Raw genomic sequence first — 23,552 nt, 5'->3', positions numbered from 1 at the left:
GTAGGTTCTCATCTACTTTTCTTTTCCAACTTAAATGGTGATGTCATAGAGATGGCTGGTTGACTGTTTTAGATGCCAACTCTTTCCAAATCAATTTATGAATGTTGTACAATTTTCATCAAAATTGTGATGACAGTTAAGTTAGGTATCTACCTTCAGCTCAGGTCATGATCTCAGGGTCCTGGGATTGAGCCCTGTGCATCGTAGGGCTCCCTGCTTAGTGGGGAGACTGCTTCTCCCTTTCCATCTGTTTCTCCCCTCTGCTTGTGCTCTCTCTCATGTAAATAAATCTTTTTAAAAACTCATGATGAGTTATTTTGGGAATTTGCCTAGATGATTCTAAATTTGATCTAAGAAAATCAAGATATAAAAACAGCCAAGAACTTGGGCACCTGGGTGGCTCGGTTGGTTGAGCGACTGCCTTCGGCTCAGGTCATGATCCCGGACTTCCAGGATCGAGTCCCGCATCGGGCTCCCAGCTCCCTGGGGAGTCTGCTTCTCCCTCTGACCTTCTCCTCTCTTGTGCTCTCTCTCACTCATTCTCTCTCAAATACATAAATAAAATCTTAAAAAAAAAACCACAGCCAAGAACTTTATTTATTTATTTGACAGAGAGAAACACAGCAAAAGAGGGAACACAAGCAGAAAGAGTGCAAGAGGGAGAAGCAGGCTCTCCCTCATGATCCCGTGACCTGAGCTGAAGGCAGATGCTTAATGACTGAGCCACCCAGGCATCCCTCAAGAACATTTTAGGAAGAAAAAGTTCAAAGAAGAGGGACTTAGACTATCAGATATTAAAATGTATGATAATGTTATAGTAATGAAAATGAAAACCACATGTTGCCAGTATGAGACAGTCAAATCAATGAAATAATGGAAATTTCTGAAGTGGACCCATGGGTATAAAGTAATTTAGTACAGCATATCATTGGAGCAAAATATTTTCTATCAGCGGAAAAGGGAAGGATGGTTAACATGAATGAGTTTGACTGTTAATGTTTTCAGTTATATTAACAAGTTTTATAATACTGAGCCTATCTTACAATTCTAGAATAAATACTAGTTGGACATTTTGTGTTCTTTTAGTCTGTGTCACAATAGGATTTGCTGATATTTTATTGAAAATGTTAGGGACCTGTCTTCGTAAGTGACACTGGTCTGTACAGCTATAAAGTTTGGGTATTAGAACTGACCTGGTGAAAATGTGCCCACCTATCCTTCTCCCTTCCCTGATTACTTTGCCAGAGTCCAGAATCATTTTCCAGCATTTCCCAAATCCATTCCTTCTCTCCCTCTCTGCTGTACTTCCTACAGCTGCCCACCTCCACTGTGGTTTCTGCTCCACCCCTTGTCCTTATAACAGCTAAGGTGATTTGTGTCTTGGTTATTATTTTTTGGCATAAAATGTTCATTTATTAAGTTTTGCAATCAGTAGAAAAAACAGTGTAAGTTTTTTGATTAGTTGTGGGTTTTTTGGTTATATTGAGATAAAATGCACATCACATACAATGTACCATTGAAACTGATATAAAGTGTATGGTTTGGTGACGATAAGTGTATTCTCCATATTTTGCAACCATCACTATTATCTAGTTCCAGAGCTTTTTCTTTACCCCAAACAGAAATCCCATGCCTTTTAAGCAATCGCTTCCCATTCTCTACCACCTTCAGCCACCTGCGACTGCTAATCTGTTTTCTGTCCCAATGCATTTGCCAAATCTGGATATTTCATATAAATGAAATCATATAGTATGTGGCATTCTGTGTCTGACTTATTTTATGTAGCATAATGTTTGCAAGGTTCATTTATGTCATTGCACGTACCCAAATTTCACTCCTTTTGTGGCTAAACAATATTCCATTGTATGAATATACTGCAGTTTGTTTATCCATTCATCCTCCAGTGGACATTTGGGTTAGTTCTACTTTTTGGCTGCTATGAATAGAGCTGCTCTGAGCATTTGTGTATGATTATTTTTTGAATATCTGTTTTCAAATGATGGACCTGCTTTCAAGGGAGGAATGGAGTTGCTGAATCATACGGTAATTCTGTATTTACTTTATGAGGAACTGCCAAAGTGGCTGAACCATTTTACATTCCCAGCAGCATGTGTGAGAGTTCCAATTTATTCTACATCCTTGCCAACACTTCTAAGAGAACTTTGTCAATTTTAGGTCTTAAATTTAGGTCTTTGAACCATTTTTGAGTTAATGTTTGTGTATGGTGTGAGGTAAGAGTTTGCGTGTGGGTATCCATTCTCCCACTACCATTTATTGAAGAAACTTTTCCTTCATTGAATGGTCTTGACATCCTTGTTGAAAATCAATTAGCCATAGATATATGGCTTTATTTATGGACTGCCAGTTCTATTCCATTGATCTGTAAGACTGTCCTTATGACAGTTCCACATTGCTTGATTATTGTAGCTTTGTAGTAAATTTTGAAATTATGTAGTATGAGCCCTCCAACTCGTTACTCATTTTTCAAGACAGTTTTAGCTATCTTGAATCTTTTGCAATTCCATGTGAATTTTAGGATCATAGCTTCCATCTGTAAAAAAGGCCATTGAGGTTTTGAGAGGCAATCTGTAGATTGCTTTAGGGAGTATAATTATCTTCACATTATTTAGTTTTCCAATCTATGAACATGGGATGTCTTTTCATTTTCTTAGTTCTTCTTGGTTTCTTTTAATAATATTTTATAGTTTTCAGTGTATAAGACTTGTACTTCATTGGCTAAATTTATTCCTAAATACCGTATTCTTTTCTTTTTATAAGTAGGCTCACAGCCAGCATGGAGCATAACATGGGGCTTGAACTCACACACTGAGATCAAGACCAGAGCTGAAATCAACAGTCAGATGCTTAACTGACTGAGCCACCCAGGCACCCCAGTACTTTATTCTTTTTGATGGTACTGTAAATGGAATCCTCTTTGGATTTTTCATTGCTAGTGTATAGAAATACAACTGATTTTTGGGTGTTGATCTTGTATCCTACAACTTTGCTAAATTTATCAGCTCTAATGTTTTGTGAGTATGTATGTGTGTATCTGTCAGGGTTTTCTGTATATAAAATCATGTCATCTATGAATAGAAATAATCTTACTTCTTCTCTTCTAGTTTTGATGTTCTTTTTTTTTTCTTGCCTAGTTATTTTGGTTAGAACTTCCAGTCCTGTGTATGGAAGTGGCAAAAGCAGGAATCCTTGTCTTTTTTTTTTTTTTTTTAAGATTATTTATTTATTTATTTATTTGACAGAGAGAGAGAGAGACAGCGAGAGAGGGAACACAAGCAGGGGGAGGAGGAGCGGGAGAAGCAGGCCTCCCGCCAAGCAGGGAGCCCGATAAGGGGCTCGATTCCAGAACCCTGAGATCATGACCTGAGCCGAAGGCAGCCGCCTAATGACTAAGCCACCCAGGTGCCCCTCGAATCCTTGTCTTGTTTCTGATCTTTGGTGGAAAGCTTTCTGGTTTTCACCATTGAGGATGATGTTAGCTATGGGTTTTTCATAGATGCTGTATATCCTTTTAAAGAAGTTCCCTTCTATTCTGAATTTAAGTGTTTTATCATGAAAGGGTGTTGGATTTTGTCATACTCTTTTTCCACATCAGTTGAGATACCAGTGGGTTTTACCCCCCTTCATTCTATTATCTATATGTTCATTCATTGATTTTATCCATGTTGAACCAACCTTCCATTCCCAGTACAAATCCAGGTTGGTTGTGATGAACAATCCTTTTAATGTGCTACTGGATTCATGTTGCTAGTATTTTATAGAGGATTTTTGCATCTATGTTCATAAAGCTCATAGTTTTCTTGTGATGTTTTTGTCTGGCTTTTTTTTTTTTTTTTTTTTTTTTACAGAATAATGCTGATCTCATAGAATGAAGTTAAGAGTTCCCTCCTCTTCCATACTTTGGAAGAGTTTGAGAAGATTTGATGTTACATAGTGATCTTTTATTTTATTTTTTTTATTTATTTGACGGTGAGAGAGAGACTGCAAGAGAGGGAACACAAGCAGGGGGAGTGGGAGAGGGAGAATCAGGCTTTCTGCTGAGCAGGAAGCCTCATATGGGGCTCGATCCTAGGACCCCAGGATCAAGACCCTAGGGGAAGGCAGACACTTAACGACTGAGCCACCCAGTTGCCCCTCACCTGCCTGTTTGTTAATCCTCATTCCAGATGTCTGACTATACTGTGCCCATGATACTTGCCGCACTATTGAGGAACAAAAGGAGGCTAACTTGTAGTGATTTGTCCTTAGGGAGCCATAGCGCCGTCAGGACTCCCCACTACCTGGCCTCAAGAGTTGTGTGCCTGATGGGTTTGCTCATGCTACAATTCATCTATCCCTCTCCAGCTTGATATCCTCCGTCTTCAGAATGACCTGCAAAGAGTATAGAAAAACAGCAACATGTCTAAGTGGAGTTTCTCTTTTCCCTGAGAGCCAGTAGATAAAAACCAGCTCCGTCCATATCTTGTCCTGAGGCTGGGTTGTTTAAGTTGGGCTTGCTAGTAAACGTCTTAGGATAAGGTGTAAAAAAGCTCAGACAATGCTGAATGCAGCAAGAGGGTTTTGTTTTGTTTTGTTTTTTACAGCTGGTCCATGTGCAGGGCTGTATAATCATTGGTCTGAGTCAGTGTTCCTGGGCCTCCTGCTGTGTGCTGTCACCATGCTGAATTTGGGGTGGGTTCTCAGGTGAACTGGAGGTGTAGTTCCAGTGGGAGAACACTGGGTGTGGGGCTTGGAGACTTAGATGTGAGTAAGCTAAGCCTCTTAATCTCCCATCTCTGGTTTTCTTGATGATAAAATGGAATGGTAATATCTACCTCCAGGTGCCACGTGAAAATTAAATAAGGTGATGTGTGTGAACTTCAGCCGTACCTGGCACTTAGAAGGCATGAGATGAACCTGAGTTGTTTGAATAAAAGGCAGTCTGTACCCTCATAGGGAGATAACATAAATTTAAACATTGAAACAGCTTTAATGCACAGTAGAAAGTAAAAGCTGTCATGCTTAAAACTTTCCAGCCGTGTGAGACTGGTTCAACGCACTAAAAACCCAATCAGTGAAATCCCTCATAGGAACAACTAAGTAAGAATAATCACACAATCGTAGCAGTAGATGCTGAAACAATATTTGATAGGTTTAAACATCCATTCACTGGAAGAGCTCTGAGCAAACTAGAAGGGAAATAGAAAGGAATGGTCAGAGACAGAAAGGAACACTTTTCACCAGTATTACTGTGTTTGCATGACGTTCCAGAAAAGGCAAAACTGTAGTGATGGATCATTGGTCTCTAGGGGCTAGGGATTGGGGCGGGGGGAAAGGTATGACTGATAAAGAGCATCTATGAAAATCTGCAGCAAACATCATACCTTTTGGGTGAAACATCCCGATAACCTGGGAGAGCATCCCTACTCAATATTGTACTGGTAGTTCTAGCACACACGTAAAGGAGGAAGAAGAAATTGAAGTCATTCCAGTTGGAAAGGGAGAAATAAAACTGTTTTTGATAGATGATATGATTGTCTACATAAAAATAAATCCAAAGGGACTATTAAAAAAGGGCTTGGAATTAATAAATGAGTTCAGCAAGATAACAAATACAAAATCAATTAAAAAAAAAAAAAGAAAGAAACAGCTGTTGTATTTCCATACACTAGCAACAAAAAATTGGAAACCCAAATTTAACAAGCAGCCTCATTTACAGTACTCCCTCTAAATGAGATAGTTAGGCATAAATAGAACATGTATAGGATCTGTGTGCGGAAAAGTACAAAATGTTGATGAAAGAAATCAAAGGAAAACTAAACAAACAGGGACATGCTCGGTTCATGAGTTGCGAGACTCAGTCTAGTTAAGATGTCATCTCTCCCCAAATCGATCTATAGATTTAGTGCAGTCCCTCTCACCAAGCAGGATCTTTGTAGATGTCAACAAGCTTATTCTAATATTTATATGGAAAGGCCAAAGAACTAGAATAGTGAAAACAGTTTTGAAAAAGAGGAACCAAGTGGGAGGTGTCATACTATACAAGTCAAGACAGGGTAATATTTGCAAGTAGATAGTATATTGGTCAGTGGAACAGCAGAGAGAGTCCAGGGACATACCTGAGCAAATAGAGTCAACTGATTTTTGACTAAGGTAATTCACTGAAGAAAGGACGGCAGTTTCAATAAATGGTGGTAAAACAGTTGGATATCCAACCATATAAAAAAAAAAAAAGTGAACCTCAACCCAAATCTCATACCATCTCCAAATAATTAAATCAAAATGGATCAGATGTAAATATAAAACTATAAAACTCTTAGAAGAATCTAGAGTAGAAAAATCTTCATATCAGGCAAAAGAGCTCTTAGAAATGATGACCAAAAAGCACAATTCATTTTTAAAAAATTAATAAGATGGACATAAATGTATAACTTTTATTCTGGTGGGGACATCCCAGATAGAATAAGACAAGATGCACATTGGATAAAATACTTACAAATCATAAATCCAACAAAGGGCTTATTTGAGGTTGCCGGGGGGAGGGGGTTTGGGAGAAGGGGGTGGGATTATGGACATTGGGGAGGGTATGTGATTTGGTGAGTGCTGTGAAGTGTGTAAACCTGGTGATTCACAGACCTGTACCCCTGGGGATAAAAATATATGTTTATAAAAATAAAAAAATTTAATAAAAAAAAAAAAAAAAAAAAAAAAAAGGGCTTATTTGAGAAATACAAAGAATTTTCAGAATTCAACAATGAGAAAGCAGCAATCCAGTAAAAAAATGAGCAAAAGTCTCTCCATCAAAGAGGACACGAGGATGGCAAATAAACACATGAAAACACCCTTAACATCATGAGTTGTTAGGAAAATGCAAATTAAAATCATAGTGAGATACCATCATGTACATATCAAAGTGGCTAAAAAAATTACCAACAAAGCCAAACAGGGACGAGGATGTGGACTGCTTTGCTGGCAAGAATGCATAATGGTCTAGCTGCTCTGGAAACCATGGGGCAGTTTCTTACAAGTGAACATACTCTTAGCAAATGACCAAGCTATCCAACGCTTGTGCGTTTCTCCCAGAAAAATGAAAACATATGTTCACACGAAAACCTATACATGAATGTTCCTAATAGCATTATTCATAATCACCAGAAGCTGGGGGGGAAAAAACCCAAATGTTCTCAGTGGGTGAATGGATAAAGAATTTTGTTGAAATGTTAGTCAGCAGGGGCGCCTGGGTGGCTCAGTGGGTTAGGCCACTGCCTTCGGCTCAGGTCATGATCTCGGGGTCCTGGGATCGAGTCCCGCATCGGGCTCTCTGCTCAGCAGGGTGCCTGCTTCCTCCTCTCTCTCTGCCTGCCTCTCTGCCTACTTGTGATCTCTCTCTGTCAAATAAATGGAATCTTTAAAAAAAAAAAAGAAAGAAAGAAAAAGAAATGTTAGTCAGCAGTGAAAAAGGAATGATTTTTTTTTTTTTTTCAGAGAGAGAGAGAGCACATGCCCATGAGGGGAGGAGGGGCAGAGGGAGAGGGAGAGCAATAATTAATCTTAAGTGCAGACCCTGATCAGAAATTGATCTCACGACCCTGAGATCATGACCTGAGCTGAAATCAAGAGTCGGACGATTAACCGACGGAGCCACCTAGGCACCCCAAAAGGAATGCACTATTAATGCACGCAACAACTTGGATGAATCTTAAATGTATGACGTTAAGGGAGGGAAATCGATTGCAAAAGGTTACTTACTGCTGTGTGATTCCATTTACATCACATTCTGGAAAGGCAAAACTAGTGATGGCAAGGGGATCAGTGGTGTTGGGGGTTGGATGTGGGGGGCTGGTCTGAGTGCAAGGGGATAGTGTGAAGGACTTTTGGGGGTCTTTTGGGGGGAGTTGTCCTTTATCCCATGAACTGATGACAAGTTATAAGAATCTACATGTCTCTGGGACCTGCGGGGCTCAGTCAGTTAAGCATCTGCATTCAGCTCAGGTCATGATTCCGGGGTCCTGGGCTTGAACCCCACATCAGGTTCCTTGCTCAGCGGGGAATCTGCTTCTCCCTCTCCCTCTGCCTGCTATTCCCCCTGCTTGTGCACTCTCTCTCTCTACCAAATAAATAAAATAATTGTAAGAGGAAAAAAAAAAAAAGAATCTGCATGTCTCATAAAACTCCTAGAACAGCACACTTTAAAAAAAAACAAAAAACAAAAAAAACAACCCAGAATTTTGTGTTTAAATTTTTACAACTCTTTCTGAATCTGAACCAAGAGAAGGCAAGTAGCCACAGGGCATTTGGCCCCTGCATGCCAGCTGCTGAATCACCTTCCAAAGCAGGGGATTTGGGTGCTGGTTTGGTGGAGTGTTCAAACCTTTCCTGTTTCAGCTCTCTTGAAATGTGGGGTTCGTTTGCTGCCTAGAACCGAAATGGCGTATGGTTAAGTGTTTTCACATGGGCCCTGCTCCTGTGACTCTAATGGGTTTCAGGGAAACGCTGTAGGTGGGTAGGGGTGTGGGGGTGTGGATGAGCTGCCTCCAGCGGAGGACTGCAGGCCCCACAGGCCCGAGTGAATGCCACGGCGCACACCAGACCCCACTGGGACCACACAAATGCACAAGCCTGCTTCGAATCTTTGGAAGGAAACAGAGAAGCTGCCTGGGGTGCTGGAAACATCCATGGCCTGGAGACAGGGGATGGCTTGGGGCAATGGCGGGTCTCCCTGGCTTGTAAACTAGGACAAAAGGGGGGCAGAATAAAGTAGGGGTTCTCTGAAGGAACTCTGCCGACCATTGAGGGGATGGGGATGGGATGAGGAGGTTGTGGTGAAGGGGATGCTGGGAGTCAGGCAGAGCACCCTTGTGCCAGGAGACAGCCAGAGCTGTTGTCTTCTGATATTATAAATTGGGCCTCTGCAAGATGCTTTCTATTTAAAGAGTGGCTTCTTGTTGCTTTAAACAAGGCCGAATCACCATGGGGCCAGATCTGTTAGGGGTCTCGTGATTCCCTAAGTCAACTAGAAGCGTGCTCCTGTTCCCTTGATCCTCCAAACCCCCACCCCTGGGCTGTGGACCCTGACCCCAGCTCTCCAAAGGGAAATGCTCAGGCCTATCATTCTGGATTGAGGAAGGCTTCACTGTAGAAAGTTGCTTTGGGGGCACCTCAGTGGCTCGGTTGGTTGAGTGTCCGCCTTCAGCTGAAGTCTCAGGTCATGATCTGGGGGTCCTAGGATTGAGCCCTGTGACAGGCTCCCTCCTCGGCAGGGAGTCTGCTTCTCCCTCTCCCCCTGTCTCTCCACCCTGCTTGTGCTCTCGCTCACTCTCTCTCTTTCAAATAAACTTTAAAAATCTTAAAACTCTTTAAAAAAAATAATAAATAATTTAAAAAGAAAATTGCTTTTGACATGCCTGGGGTAGAAAGTTTCTCACAAGAAGCTCCAAATGATTTAAGTGACATTTTAAGTCATGTGGAGTTGAGGGTCAGTCTTTTAAAAAAAGAAGTTCCCATCTAAATTTGCAAACAAGTCAAAGGCAGTTTTCTTCCTGGAATTAGCAGCATGGAGGACCTTCCATTATACTTTTGTGCTTGCAGTATGTCTCTTCATCTATCTATCTATCTTTCTTTCTTTTTTTTTTTTTAAAGATTTTATTTATTTATTTGTAAGAGAGAGAGAGTGAGAGCGAGCACAGGCAGACAGAGTGGAAGGCAGAGTCAGAGGGAGAAGCAGGCTCCCTGCGGAGCAAGGAGCCCGATGTGGGACTCGATCCCAGGACGCTGGGATCATGACCTGAGCCGAAGGCAGCTGCTTAACCAACTGAGCCACCCAGGCGTCCCTCTTTCTTTCTTTTTTAAAGAATTTATTTATTTCTTTGTTGGAGAGAGAGCACAAGCAGGGAGAACAGAAGATAGAGGGAGAAGCAGGCTCTCTACTGAGCAAGAGCCCGACATGGGACTCGATCCCAGAACCCTGGGATCATGATCTGAGCAGAGGGCAGACACTTAACCAACTGAGACACCCACGCATCCCTGTCTCTTCATCTTTCTTGACCACACACACCACTACCACCACCACCACCCCTAGGTTTCCTAAGATGTAGAGAGACCAAGTTCAGACTCTTAATTGAGAGGATCTTGGCCAAGGATAAGAGGGGAAAGCAAGGGCCAGGCTGGAGACGCAGGTGAGGCCACTGGACTTGGCATCAACCGGGATGTTCCAGAATGCCAGGCTATCAGGTGGGGGCTTGGGTTGAAAGATAAGGCCCTCGCTAAATGGGGAGGTGCAGAGCAGAGAAACTGAGGCACAGACTGACTGATGGGTCCTCAGCCCAGTCATTTTCAGGCTGTGGAGTACACAGTTGCTTTTGGGAAGCCCAGATCCTTCTGTCATGGGTGATTTGGGGCCCCTGTCAGACATCTGATGGGCTTTGTTCCTCACTGTCATCATATTGGGCTGGGTGGGCTCCATCCTTTAAGAACCAGTGGAAACTTCAATTTTCCTGCACCCCAGTCTCTGTCCTTGTGTCTGGGGCCAGGCCAGGCTTCACAGGCGATCACTATGCGCCCCACACCAAGAGGGGTCCCTCCTTTGGGTCAGCGGCGCTGCTGTCCCCATCTTAAATTCTTAATAGTTTTTGCACAAGGGGGACTCCACATTTTTTATTTTGCCCTCGACCCCATGAATTACGTAGCCAGTCCTCTCTGGAGATTTCGACTGAAGTTATTGCTATTCCATTATTATTTTGATGTCTCAAAAAAATATACTTGACATTTGCATTTCCTCTGCTAACTCAGCATTGATAGCAGTCATTTGCACTTTTTGCTGGGGTTTGCTGCCCAGTCTAACCATAGGAGAATGTTGGCTAACAGCTTTTCAAAACTATGCACCTATTGCAGGAGAGGAGAAAATAATGAGACACACAGGGACCCATAATCACGTTGCGGGGTGGCAGTGGAAGGTGGGGATAACAGGTACACAAAACCTGACTTCCATTGAGCAGATACTGTACTGTGTGGCCTCTGGGTACCAAGCCCATACTGAGCACAGGGATACAGAGAGGAACACACTACAACCCATGCCTCTAAGAACACCCTGTCTACTGAAGTGTTTTTCAGACTTTTGAAGCCTCAACCTCTAGTAAGACGTAAGCAACTTGGTACACATATAATCTATCCATAGACTCGTGAAACGGTAGTGACGTGGAACGATGTGTTTCCTATATACAGAGCATTCTATTTTTTCTTCTGTTTTTATTCCACTTCTTAAAAATGCTGGTTGATTTTACAACCCAGGAGCTTCCACTTTAAAAGCACTGCTGGGTTGGGGCGCTTGGGTGGTTCAGTGGGTTAAAGCCTCTGCCTTCGGCTCAGGTCATGATCCCAGAGTCCTGGGATCAAGCCCCGCATTGGGTTTTCTGTTCTGCAGGGAGCCTGCTTCCTCCTCTCTATCTCTGCCTGCCTCTCTGCCTACTGGTGATGTGTCTGTCAAATAAATAAAATCTTAAAAAACAACAACAACAAACAAACAAACAAAAACACCTCTGGGGTGGGAGAGGTGGATATGTAAGCAAATAAGGATATTTTGGTGGGGCACCTGGGTGGCTCAGTTGGTTAAGTATCTGCCTTGGGCTCAGGTCATGATCCCCCCAGGGTCTTGGGATGGAGCCCCACATGGGGCTCCCTGCTCAGCAGGGAGTCTGCTTCTTCCTCTCCCTCTGCTGCTCCCCCTGCTTGTGCTCTCTCTCTTTTGCAAATAAATACATAAAATCTTTAAAAAAAAAAAAAAACAAGAAAGAAAAGGATATTTTGGGAAGTGTAATACTACACAGGGGTGGTGTGGACTTCTCAGACAAAGTGTTATTTGCTCTGAGTCTTAGAGATTGGGAAGGAGTTGGTCGGATGGAGAACCTGGCCATGGTAATGAGTTGTTCCAGAGACAGAGGCCATGTATACAGTTTAGGAAAAGCTGAGAATTCTGTGGGGCATGGAGATCTGGGGCAGGGGCCTGGAAAGGCAGATCACCATAGGGTGGAGGGCTTTGCCTAGCAGGCAGGGATTCTGTTCATTATTCTGTGAGAGCCACTGGGAGGGTTTTTTTTTTTTTTCCTAAAGCAGTTGACCCTTGAGCAATGTGGGTTTTAACTGCAGGAGGCCACGTAAGCACGGATTTTTGTCAGTAAATACTATATATGTATTTTCTCTTCCTTATGATTTTCCCAGTGACATTTTCTTTTCTCTGGCTTACGTTTTTATTGTAAGAATGCGGTAGATAATACACATAACACAAATAATATGTGTTAATCAGTTGTTCACCAATTGTGATCTGTAAGACTTCCCATTAACAGTAGGCTATTTGTATTAAGTGTGGGGTGAGTCAAAAGTTATATGTGGATTTTCAACTGCAGGGAGGGAGTCAGGGCCCCCAACCCCCAAATTGTTTAAGGGTCAACTATAACTTATACACCATAAAACTCACCCATTGAGGGTATACAGTTAAATGACTTCAATTAAGTCTGCATAGTTATGTCACCACTACCACAATCCAGTTTTATTTGGAACCTTTCCGTCATTCCCAGAAAGTTCTCTTTGCCCATCTCCAGTCAGTCCCCACTTCTTTCCCCAACCCTGGGCAACCATTCTCTTGATTTGTCTTTTCTAGAAATTTCATACCAATTCAATCACAGTTGTTGAGTCTGGCTGCTTTTCCTTGGTCTCTGTCTCCATGGCCCATCCATGCTGTGGCAAGTAGTAGTCTATGGACTGGATGTAGCCAATATGCATGCATGTAAATATTGGCCCGCCAGCGGACATTCGGGTTGTCTCCAGTTTGGTGCTAGATGAGTACTTGCTTCCAGGAGTGTTTGCATCCACATCTTTGCATGGATGTATGTTTTCATTTCTCCTGGGGCACTCCTAGGAGGGTAATTGCTGCAGTAGATGGTAAGGATGTGTTTAGGGACGCCTGCATGGCTCAATCAGTTAAGCATCTGCCTTCGGCTCAGGTCATGATCCCAGGGTCCTGGGATCAAGTGCCACATCGGTCTCCCAGCTCAGTGGGGAGCCTCCTTCTCCCTCTCCCTGTGCCCCTCCACTCCACTCATGCTTTCTTTATCACTCTCTCCCAAATAAATAAAATCTTTAAAAAAAAAGTCCCTCCTGTTGCAGGATGGGAGTTACCTCTGAAGGACAGGGAGAGGGCAGAAGAGCAGATGGAGGGGACAGGACCCACAGAGTGTGTCTTGAACTGGATCCAAGTCACACAGTAAGTGGTAGAGAGAAGACGGGTCATCCAGGAACAAGATTTGCATCTGGGCTGAGTCAGGTGCCAAAGCCTCTGGTCTGTCGGGTTCCTATCAAGTGAGCCCGGCTCACCATCCCTGTCCCCCCGGGGGTCATTCCCAGATCCAGTGAGGGAAGTGGTTCACAGCCCTGACCATACAGATGAATCACCTGGGAAACTTTAAGAGCGCCTCTTGGCCCGTCCTGGTGTCATTGCTCTGGGGGATCCACAGCCCAGATTTGGAGAGGTTCCAAACTCCCTGGGGACTCCAGGATGCACCTGGAGAACCTCCACTCCAGGGCACAGGCCACCCACCCTGCCACATGCTGCAAACCCCTGGGGAGTTTGATAAGCTGCAGACACCTGATGCTCTGACCCAGAATTTTGGGTCTCATTGATACAGGATGAGGCCTGACCCCCAGAACTTGTTAAAAAAAAAAAAAATCTCCGCAGGTAATCATCACGTGCGGCCAAATTGGAGAACCTGGTGCTCCCGGCAGCTAGCTTGTTTGCACCAAAGAGTTCATTCCGAGCATGCGTGTCCTGCGCGAGCATTTCCATGACTGAGAAATCGCTCTCATTTACCTTTAGAGAAGGCGCTGATCATTTATTTCTCCAAAGCATTTTCTACTGCTCGTTGTTAAAAAACAAAACCAGATCCCAGGGCACATGTTCTATAAACCCATCTGGCTTAAATAAAATATTTATAAATACAGATCCAGAAGGAATTTAAAGCTCTTGGTGGGTAAAGAATGGGCGTATTAGCTGTACGTGCCCAGTCCTGTGGTCTGTACCGCGCACGTGTGCTGAAACACAGAGCAGACCACGAACTGAGTACCTGTGTGTTAAACGGTTTATTTTGCTAGGACCCCACCGGAAAGCTCACCGATACATGCTTTTGTGGCCTGAAGAGTTTCCGATGATCCAGTAAATAAAGAGAATGATAGCTCGAGCCTCTCTGTTTCTCCAGGTGTTTGGCATTTGCGCATTCCTGTCTTTTCACTCTTCCAGCAGGAACTTGGGGGAGGAGGCCAGAGCTGGCTTTATTTTTTTTTTAAACTCGGACTGTTCCAGCAAGTGCCCTGGCGTATTAAACAGCTTGGTGCTGTTTGGGTTCTTCAGATGGAATGCCTTAATCCCATTGGTATGGACCAGAGTGGAGTCTCAGGGTGGAGACAGGTGCCTGGGAGGAGCCTGGCCTCTGCTTGCCTTTGGCCTTGGTCCTTCTCCAGCAAATTGTCACGCTTGGGCTAAGATTTTCCGAGGCCTGAACAGCAGCCTCGGGTCAAGTCCGGGTTTATTTACTGTGGCCGTCAGGGGCCTCTGAGCCCACAGTGGGCACCAGACCTGGCCTGAGGAACCCAGGCGTCTGGCCGAGGTCCACCCCACCCCTTGCTGGCTGGGGGCCCTGGGTCCAGACTCCTAGTGCCCCCAGGTCTGGGTCAGCTTCTTGACTTTTATATCTTGGCTGATGGACCTGGCAGCAAGTCGATGCTGGTGCCAGTGAACTGGTGTTGGGCTCGGGAAATGCGTGGTGATGGGCGGGGGAGCACGGGGCCATGGCAGAGGGAATCCAGGTAGACAGTGAGCGTCCATGGGGCCTCAGATCAGGACCCAGGGCCATAGGTTGGGTGACAGGATTCAGCCTTGGGCGGAGAAGCACAAGACAGGTCACAGGTCACGCCAGGCAGGTGGCACGCGGTGCCCAGCTGTGGTCCTACCAGGGACACTGAGGCAGAGGCCAGGAGTCCCACACATTTATTCATGCACTAGGAACAATTTGGCACGAGGCTCGTTTTGGGCCCCAGGATGCTATTGAGCTGGGATAGCCCCTGGTGCCCAGCTGCTCCCTGGCTTGGAGCTGAGTTCCTTGACTGCAAACCTGGCCCAGGCCTGTTTCATCCCAGGTTTGCGTGTAAAGAATCAGAAGGTGGTTACCGTCAGACACCAGCTGCTACCTCCCACCAGGAATGCCATGAAAGATGGAGAGATGATGCTCCATGGAGGTGGACAGCAGGGACATAAGAAGCTTGTACTTAGAGACAGAGGTCCTGGGTTCAAGTGCCCAGTGTACCACCTCCAACACTGTGATCTTGGGGTGGGAGATAGGTGGGAAACAGGAGTCTCAAGAACTTGGGACCCTAAATGTGTTCTGTCAACTCTGCAAGCCTGGCAGTCCACCCACCACTCTGCAACTTTGACAGGCCTGAGGAACCTCTGTGACCCTCAGTCTCTTCTTTTTCAGAATCGGGGTTTCACCCCTCGAGGACTAAATGAGTTGAATGTGCCAAGGGCTTTGCCCTGCTCTCTACATATAAGTCCCTGCTAAATGTTAGCTGTTGGCTGTCTGATCTCTTCCTTAGGCAGGCAGGCAGGCAGGCAGGCTGAGGAGTGAGCATGGCTCATCTTTGGGTCCCATCTCTGTGCTGGGAAAGGACGGCTTGGCTGGGTGCTTTGGAGGCTGTGCAGTGACACCATAAGAGAAGCAGTAGCTTGTCCCCTATTCTGGTGCCTTTGGTCTCTGACAGCCCTGGGGCATCCTTGATGGAGGTGCATTTCAGGAAAAGCAAACAGGGTGCTTCTTGATGGTTTGCACCAGAGAGGTGTTCTGTGCATTCTCTGACCCCCAGGATCACCACCTACCCTGCTTTCCTTCCCTTCCCACCTCAGTCCCCCCCCTGCTGGGGCCCTTCCAGCCACCTGATCCCCCTCTGCCCGCACCCCAGGCCTTCTCAATGTCACCTCGGCTCCCTACTGGTCTCCCCACCTCCCCATCTCTCTGTCCACACTGTCAACACAGCTAAACACCAGGAGGCTGAGCTTGGAGCTCTCAAGCTGCTCCCCCTGAGGCTGCCTCACTCTGCCCCACTTTGGCTGCTGTCCGGAAGGCGTATTTTTACCGGTCACTCCTCACGCAGTCTCCTTTTTCATTCATGCTGACCTAAGCCAGCAGGCCCTGCCCTGAGCCCAGAGCATCCTTTGAGGCCCTGATGAAATGTCAGCGGCTCTGAGAAGCTGGCTCTGCGTGGGCCGAAGGAAACAGGCTCTCCATGCCCTCTCCTAATGCCTGGCCCATGAGGACATGATTTTTAATGGCTTGCTCTATAGCTGCCTCCCCCGCTGTTCCACAAACACATCCAGGGCAAGTGTAGTATCCTATTAACAAAAACAACAACAGAAGAATGGCAGCATATTCCGTGCTAATTAGGTGGCAAGCCTTGTACTGGGGTGAGTCTGGTACACAGGCTGATTGAGGTAGGGCCGGGGAGTTGCATGGGGCTGGGGGCAGGTGGTAGGGACCTTCCCTGGGGGCACCTCCAAAACACATCACCTAAGTAAAAACAGGGCCCTGGGATGCAACTGTGGCTCCCACCTCACCGCCCTGAAACCGGATCGCCTCCCCGCTTCCCTTCTCTTTCCAGAATCAGAAACTGGAGCAGCCAGGGAAGCCTAGATGGGCCTTGTCGATGCCCAGTTTCATAAACGGGAGGCGGAGTCTGAGAGAGCTCAGTACCTGCCCACTGGGTCACCTGGCCGAGCCAGCAGTGGGACCCCATGCATCAGCCTCTCTGAGCCCACGGTTGGAATTTGGAGGGCCTTCCCACCTTTCTGTGTGCTGGATGGAGGGTTGGACTTGGGACTTCTGCACCACCTAAGTATGGTCAGCGGTCACTGTGGATCCCAGCGGAGGCCACCCAGACCCCTGGGGCTCCATGTCGGCAAATGACAAAATCTTGCCCTCTTAATCACTCACCCCTTTGCACTTCATCTGGTGATTTAAAAGGGAGGAGGAAAAATACAATATACACCTCCCCCCCCCCCCCCGCAGGGCTCTGGGGCTCCAGGATCTGGTTCCAGAAACAGAAAGCTTACTTTATTAGCTGTCACAGAAATTTCACTGTGACCCCGAAGTAATTTCCCCAGAGAGAGGCAAATCTCCGGGAGCTGGGAATAGACGAAAAGGTTATTGCTTACCCCGCTGGGCAGGCAGCGTCTGTATCCGGTGCTGGCTCAGAGTCGAGCTAGCTGCTCTGGGTCAGTGCCTGCTTCCTCCCTCCACAGCAGAGGCTCCTGGGAAAGCCGGGGTCCAGCCACAGCTGGCGGCTGGGGTCAGTGCTGGGGTGCCCTGCGTGAGCCGCATTGGGCACCAGGACAGACAGGACCTTCCAGAAAGGGCCAGAGGCTCTGAGATCAAGCTAGGTTTGACTCCAACCCTAGGGCCCTGAGAAAATTGTACCCTCTCCCTGCCCCCTCAACACAGCTGTGGGATGGACATGGAGATGAAGCCGCTGACCTCCAGAGGGGCACACTGTTTCTAGATCCTTCGCTCCCTCAGCAGCGTCATGACCGGAGGCCCCCGCCCCAAACTGCCTCCCTGGGGGACAAAGCGAAGTCTCCAGACCTGGAGTTGCTGCCCCAGAGGAGACTTGCTGAGCTGTGTGGGCTGAACCCCATCTCTGGGCCCAGCAGCCTCTGCTGTTCACACCCTGCCTCACCATTTTACAGTTGAGGACCAAGGTTCAGAGATGGGAGAGTCCCTACCAGCCACATATAGCTGCGTGGGGCAGAACTCAACAAAGAACTCAAAGTCTGCGTCTGGACATTTCGCTCAACCCCCCTGTGGTGTGGGGAGGGCCTCTGGGTGGGACCACATATGGACTGTTCTGAAGAGAGTAGGGGCCAGGGAGTGTGTGACGAGGCCATGCCCTGGGAGGCTTGAAGAGCACTTTCCCCCTGGAGGAAGAGCGGTGTGACCCTTGGGCGGGAGCACATGACCTTCGACCACTACTTAAACTCTGCTGGCCTTGATGGTCCCCATCTGTAAAGCAGGGAAGATAACAGCACCTGCCTTCTGGGGATGGATGGGAAGCTGTTATCTGTCCACTGGGCCACAGTCATAGAGAACCACAGACTGCGTGCTTGGCACAGGTATGCACTCCGTTCTAGAAGGTAGATGCCATAAGGTGAAGTTGTGGGCAGGCATGGTTTCTTCTCTTGGCTCTCAGATGGCTGCATTCTTCCTGTGATTTCACATGGGCTCCCCTCTGTGCTTGTCTGTGTCCTGATCTCATCTTATGAGTACAGCAGCCCTTGATTAGGGCCCACCCTAATGACCTCATTTTAATTTTGTTACCCCTTGAAAGGCTCAGTCTGCAAATATTGCTGCAATCTGAGGTGCTGGGGGTGGGACTTCAATATATGAATGGGGGGGGGACCCAGTTGAGCCCACACAGAGAGTTAAATTAGAGGAGAGAGTGCTGTAATGAAAAATGAATATTTGGTCCCTGTCCGTGGTTCCTGGCACACAGCTCCTTCAAGTCTCAGGATCTAGAGGAATGCGAGTCTTATGTGCTGGGTGCCTGGGTGGCTCAGTCTGCCTTCAGCTTAGGTCATGATCCTGGGGTCCTGGAGTCAAGCCCCACATCAGGCTCCCTGCTCAGCAGGGAGTCTGCTGCTCCCTCTGCCTCTACTGCTCCCCCTTGTTTTGTCTTGTATGCTAAAGAGATGTTCGGTGTCTGGGGGTCCCCAGAGAGCTGTGGGGGCTGGTTGCCAGAGAGACCAATCCGTGATAACAGGGTTGGAACTTTTAGTTCGCTTCCCACCCCCATGGCAGCACTCCAGGGCAGGAAGAGAGCTGGCCATTGAATGTCATCACCAATGGCCAATGATTTCATCAGTCACATCTACTAATAGGATCACCATAAATGCCCCAAGGATGAGGATGAATTTGGAGCACTTCAAGGTTGATGAGAAACAAGGAACAAGTTTCAGAGATGGGAACGTCCCCTTCCATGCCAGAAAGGTAGCACACTCCCAAATCCCTGGGGACAGAAGCTCCTGCTCTTGGGACACTTGGGAACCTCACTCTCTGTGCCCCCTCCATCTGGCCGTTCATCTGTATCCTTTCAGTAAACCAGTAAGCCTGGAAAAGTGACTTCCTGAGTTCTGTGAGCTGTTCTAGCAAACTATGAGACCTGCAGAGGGGTTCCTGGGAACCCCCAGTTGATCGCCAGTTGGTCAGAAGTTCAGGTGGCCTGATACTTGCAGCTTGTGGGACTGAGCCTGCTGGTTTCAGCCAGTGGGATTGCAGGAGGGAATTAGAGGGCAGGAAGAAGGGAAAAGCCAGGGTATTTCTCCCTGTCCCTCTTGCCTGGAGCCACATCGCCTGTGGTCTTTCCAGCTTCTGTAAGTGACTCACTCCCTGGGCTCCAATAACACGCCTCTTCTCATCTGCCACCCCAGCTTAGGGGGGCAGGAGTGGCTTCTTGCTGGTGCTAAACTCTGGGTTATTTTAAATGTCCTCAGTTAGCTGCTCAACCCCCCCCCAACACCTGGGTGACTAGCCCCCCCGAATTAAATTCCCTCTGTTGTAAATACCTAGCATTCCTTCCTCTTGTCTAAGTTCAACTACATGAATAGACCTCTACGTGAATGAGATGTAAAGACTTTTTTCCAAAGCCCTCACAGTGAAAGGACAGTGTTCTAGAAGTTGCTTTGAAGGGCTCTGCGGTAACTAATTGCAGCCAGAGCCCTGACCCAGTTAAGGAAGGGCTAACTGTTTTCTTCCGGGACCTTAAAAGCAGGTTGCAAATGTCCTCTTCTCTCATGGCGGGGGGTTTTTAGCTGCTTATGCTTCTAATCAGAATCGGCATTCATACCTCCCATTTCTTACGGATTTCTGAATGGTTTCCATTCTCTGCCTGCAGAGAGTTGTAGTAAAAGATGTTTCTCCCCAGGCCACACTGAGCCCCCTCAGCAGTGGTAGCTGCAGATAACCTCTGATAGAATCCTTAGCCACATGAGAGGTTTTGTGGCTGGCAGTTATCATAGACTTGGTAGCTCAAAACAACCTATGTTTACTCACTGAAGATGCTAGAAGCCAGAATGAGTTAAAATTCTGTTATACGAGCAGTTAAAATGAGGGCATCAGAAGGGCTGGTTCTTTCCAGATGGGGAGAGAACACATTCCTGGCATCTTCTGGCTGCTCTTGGCCACCAGCGTCCCTCGGCTTGTGGCCACCTCACTCCAGTGTCTGCTCGTAGTCCCATTGTCGCCTCCTCTTGCTCTGCCCCCGTCTCATAAGGATAGTCGTGGTCACTTTTAGGGATAATCCAGATACTCTTTTATCCATTTTGGTTAACACTCACAGATTCTGGGCATTAGGACAGGGATTTCTCTCGGAGCCACTACCAATCATATTCAACCGAATTGTCTTCCAGAACTTCATCATGGCGACTGTATTCCAGAACTTTCTTTGTGTAAGCCTCTGTCCTTCCCCCCACCAGAATGAGCTTTCCAAAAACCAGCTCCAACCAATGTATATGAGCTATGTATATGTATACATAGCTCATATACATCCAACCAATGTATACAACCCATGTATATGAGCTTCGCAGACGGGAGTCTGGCCCCAACCCTCGCAAACGCCTGCTGGCCTTCTGGGCAGCTCTCCCACAGCTCCTCTGTCACCCACACCCTTGGCTCTCTCACTTGTCTCCCACTTGCCATGCTTTCTGTGGTCTTGCTCTTGCTTGACCTGCTGCCTGCATTAGGCGACTCCTTCCCCGACCTGGAGCACTGTGCTCGTCCTTCAAGGCCCATCCCCTCGTCGCTTCCTCCTGCGTTTCCCTGCTCTGCACTCCTGTCTCTGGGTCTGCTGCTAACACACCCATCACAGTGGACTTAACCCCACCTGACTCCCTGGGTAGGGATCTGCTCCCTCACCTCTGATCCCCAGCATACCTGGTGATTCCTCATGAGCATGGGCGTGAGTGAAGAATCACAACCTGGGTCTCGGGGCCCAGGATGCAGTCGATACTCAGGGAACAGACACAGGTGATCTTGTTCTCATTTAATTGTAAGACCTTATTTCCCAAGATGCCGTTTAAAGAAACTGTGGAATTCTGTCGGTCACCTTTCTCCTGGAGATCAGGAGATCCTGTCTCTCTCCTGGAGATCAGAAGCAAGCCACTGTGTTCCCTGCACACCGCACACTCACACCCGTGTGTGCTCACACATGTGGACCTTTCCCACAGGGATGGACAAGCCAGGGGGGTGACAGGGTAAAGCTCACCTTTTAAAAACAAAACAAAATGAAACTGCTATTCTTCCTCTTTTCTTCCCACTTCCCATTTTGTCCTTTCCAAGGGACAGTGGGCCCTTGGGATGGGCTTGCCACTCACACGCTCGGAAAATCAGAATCCATTTCTGGAATCCTTAGCAACGGTGGTGGAATTCCAGTGGGCAGAGGCCCTGGGAGTGGGGGCCCTGGTGAGATCACTGTGCGTCTTTATTAACTGTGTGCAGAGAAGAAATTCTTTGTGGGGAAGGAACCCCATCCCTTTGTTCACAGAAGTTCCCCCTAACAACAGTGTGGAAACAGGCTGGGTGAGATTGTTGGGGAGCTCTGCATTGACCAGGCAGAGAAACCAGGTGTCCTCACCAGGAAGTGGGGGTCAGACAGGAACTCTGGGGTGTTCCCAGCATGGATGCTCCATGGACCTGGATTACCATGAGGCTCAGATCAAGGGAGAGGAGCAACTTTCTCCAGAGGAAAGGAGAGGAGCGGTATTTTACTTTTGGGGTGTCAAAGAGGAGCTGAAGCGTGGCAGTAACACTGGGCTTGAGGCAGGCTCACTTGGGGAGCCCTGGCTCTGCCCTTTGTTGCACCCCGTGGGGTGCATGTCCCCAACTCCCGTCTGTAGAATGGGGACGCCACCCAATGCCCCCAGGCCGCATCTGAGGCCAGGGGCTGCTGGGCTGGTAGCTTCTGCAGCCCCCATTGGGCAGCCAAGGGGATAAAAATCCAGAATGAGGCCATGAAATAAATTGCCACAGGCCAAGAGAGTGACGGTGTCCTGGGAGAGAGAAGAGCGAAGAGCCTGAGATGTCCTGCCCTAGCCCAGCCCCAGCTGCCAAGCTGGGCACTGACATAATGAGGTCAGGAGAAATGGCTGCCATCCTGGTTCCAGGACTAGAAAGGCCTGGGCCCTGAGCAGAGGCTGCCAGACACAAGACCCCATCCAGCAGGCTCAGCTGTGGTGCCCTGCAGCGGCTCCTGAAAACAGAGCCCGGGCCAAAACTTTCCTTCAGTGCTCTTCACAAAGACTGTGGAGCAGCAGAATGGGGCCAGGGCCCTGGAGGCCATCCCTGGCTCCCTGTCCCTGCCAGGGTGGCCAGGGGGATGGGGGTGGGATGATCACAAGCCCCCCCACGGAGCTTGGCATGTGCCCCCCCACCCCCGCCACCACCCTAGCCTCCAGGGCCAAGGCACTGCAGGCCCCAGTGCATAAACACAAAGCCACTTGTCCCTCCCAAGAGAATTCGTGGTTTCTGGGCCGAAACTACTGAAGTTTATGTTCAACTTTTATATCATGACTCCGTGTAATTAGGTTTAATTGCCTGAAATTTCAGAAAAATAATGAGAAACTTGTAGGGTTATGGGGCTCATCTCGTCCCGTTCCTGCAGCATCCCATGACTTGAGGTTTTTAACAAGAAAAGGCTCTTGCATGATTTTTGGTCCAGGATGGCCTCTCCTTATGCTTGATCCCTTCAGTTTGAAAAGAAAAAGAGCGGGGCACCTGGGTGGCTCAGTAGGTTAAGCATCTGCCTTTGGCTCAGGTCGTGATCCTGGAGTCCTGGGATCGAGTCTCACGTCGGGCTTCCTGCTCAACGAGTCTGCTTGAGATTCTCTTCCTCCTTCTGCTGCTTCTGCCCCCATCACGTGCTCAAGCGTATGTGCACTCTCTCTTTCTCAAATAAATAAATAAAACCTTAAAAAATAAAAAAGCAAAAGAGCTGGCCCAGGGTTCCCTCTGGTTTCAGAAAGGGAGGGCAGTGGGATACCTTCTTGCCTGGATGGAAGTCAGCCTGGGAAGCCAGGGGCTGCCCTCCTGTCACATGAGGCTTGGTCTTCTCCGAGGACTTATGATTCCATCTTACTCCTCTGCTACCTGAGAGCTGAGGCTTCTGAGACTACAGACAGACATGTCAGGGGTCAGGATGTCCATTTTGCTGCTAGAAATGCTGGGCTGGAGGAAAGGCCCTGGGCCCAACAGGTTTCTAGGCACTCCTTCCCTGAGTCTGGACTGTGGGGTCCGGGAGGGTGACAAGCAGACACCCACTCAGCCAGCCTTTGGTGGGTCCTATCCATGCCTCCTCAAGGGCCCAGGACAGTGAAGACACTTTTGTCCACCCATTGGGAGGACAGAGGCCACAGTGGCCAAATCCTGCCCTAACCACTGGCCACAGGTGGCATTCCCATTGCTGCGCAAAGGGTC

At 47.4% G+C, this 23,552-nt stretch overlaps 1 protein-coding gene across 6 annotated transcripts in view; it reads left to right on the top strand.

Moving 5' to 3' along the window:
- COL23A1 (collagen type XXIII alpha 1 chain) overlaps nt 1-23,552 on the top strand; it is a 311,296-nt gene that overhangs the window by 135,008 nt on the left and 152,736 nt on the right. The window lies entirely within an intron of this gene.

Source organism: Mustela putorius, unplaced genomic scaffold (genome assembly GCF_011764305.1).
Source record: "Mustela putorius furo isolate JIRA1106 unplaced genomic scaffold, ASM1176430v1.1 tig00003923_pilon_pilon_pilon, whole genome shotgun sequence".
In the NCBI taxonomy this organism is placed as follows: Eukaryota; Metazoa; Chordata; class Mammalia; order Carnivora; family Mustelidae; genus Mustela; species Mustela putorius.
This window is presented reverse-complemented; position numbering and strand designations above follow the sequence as displayed.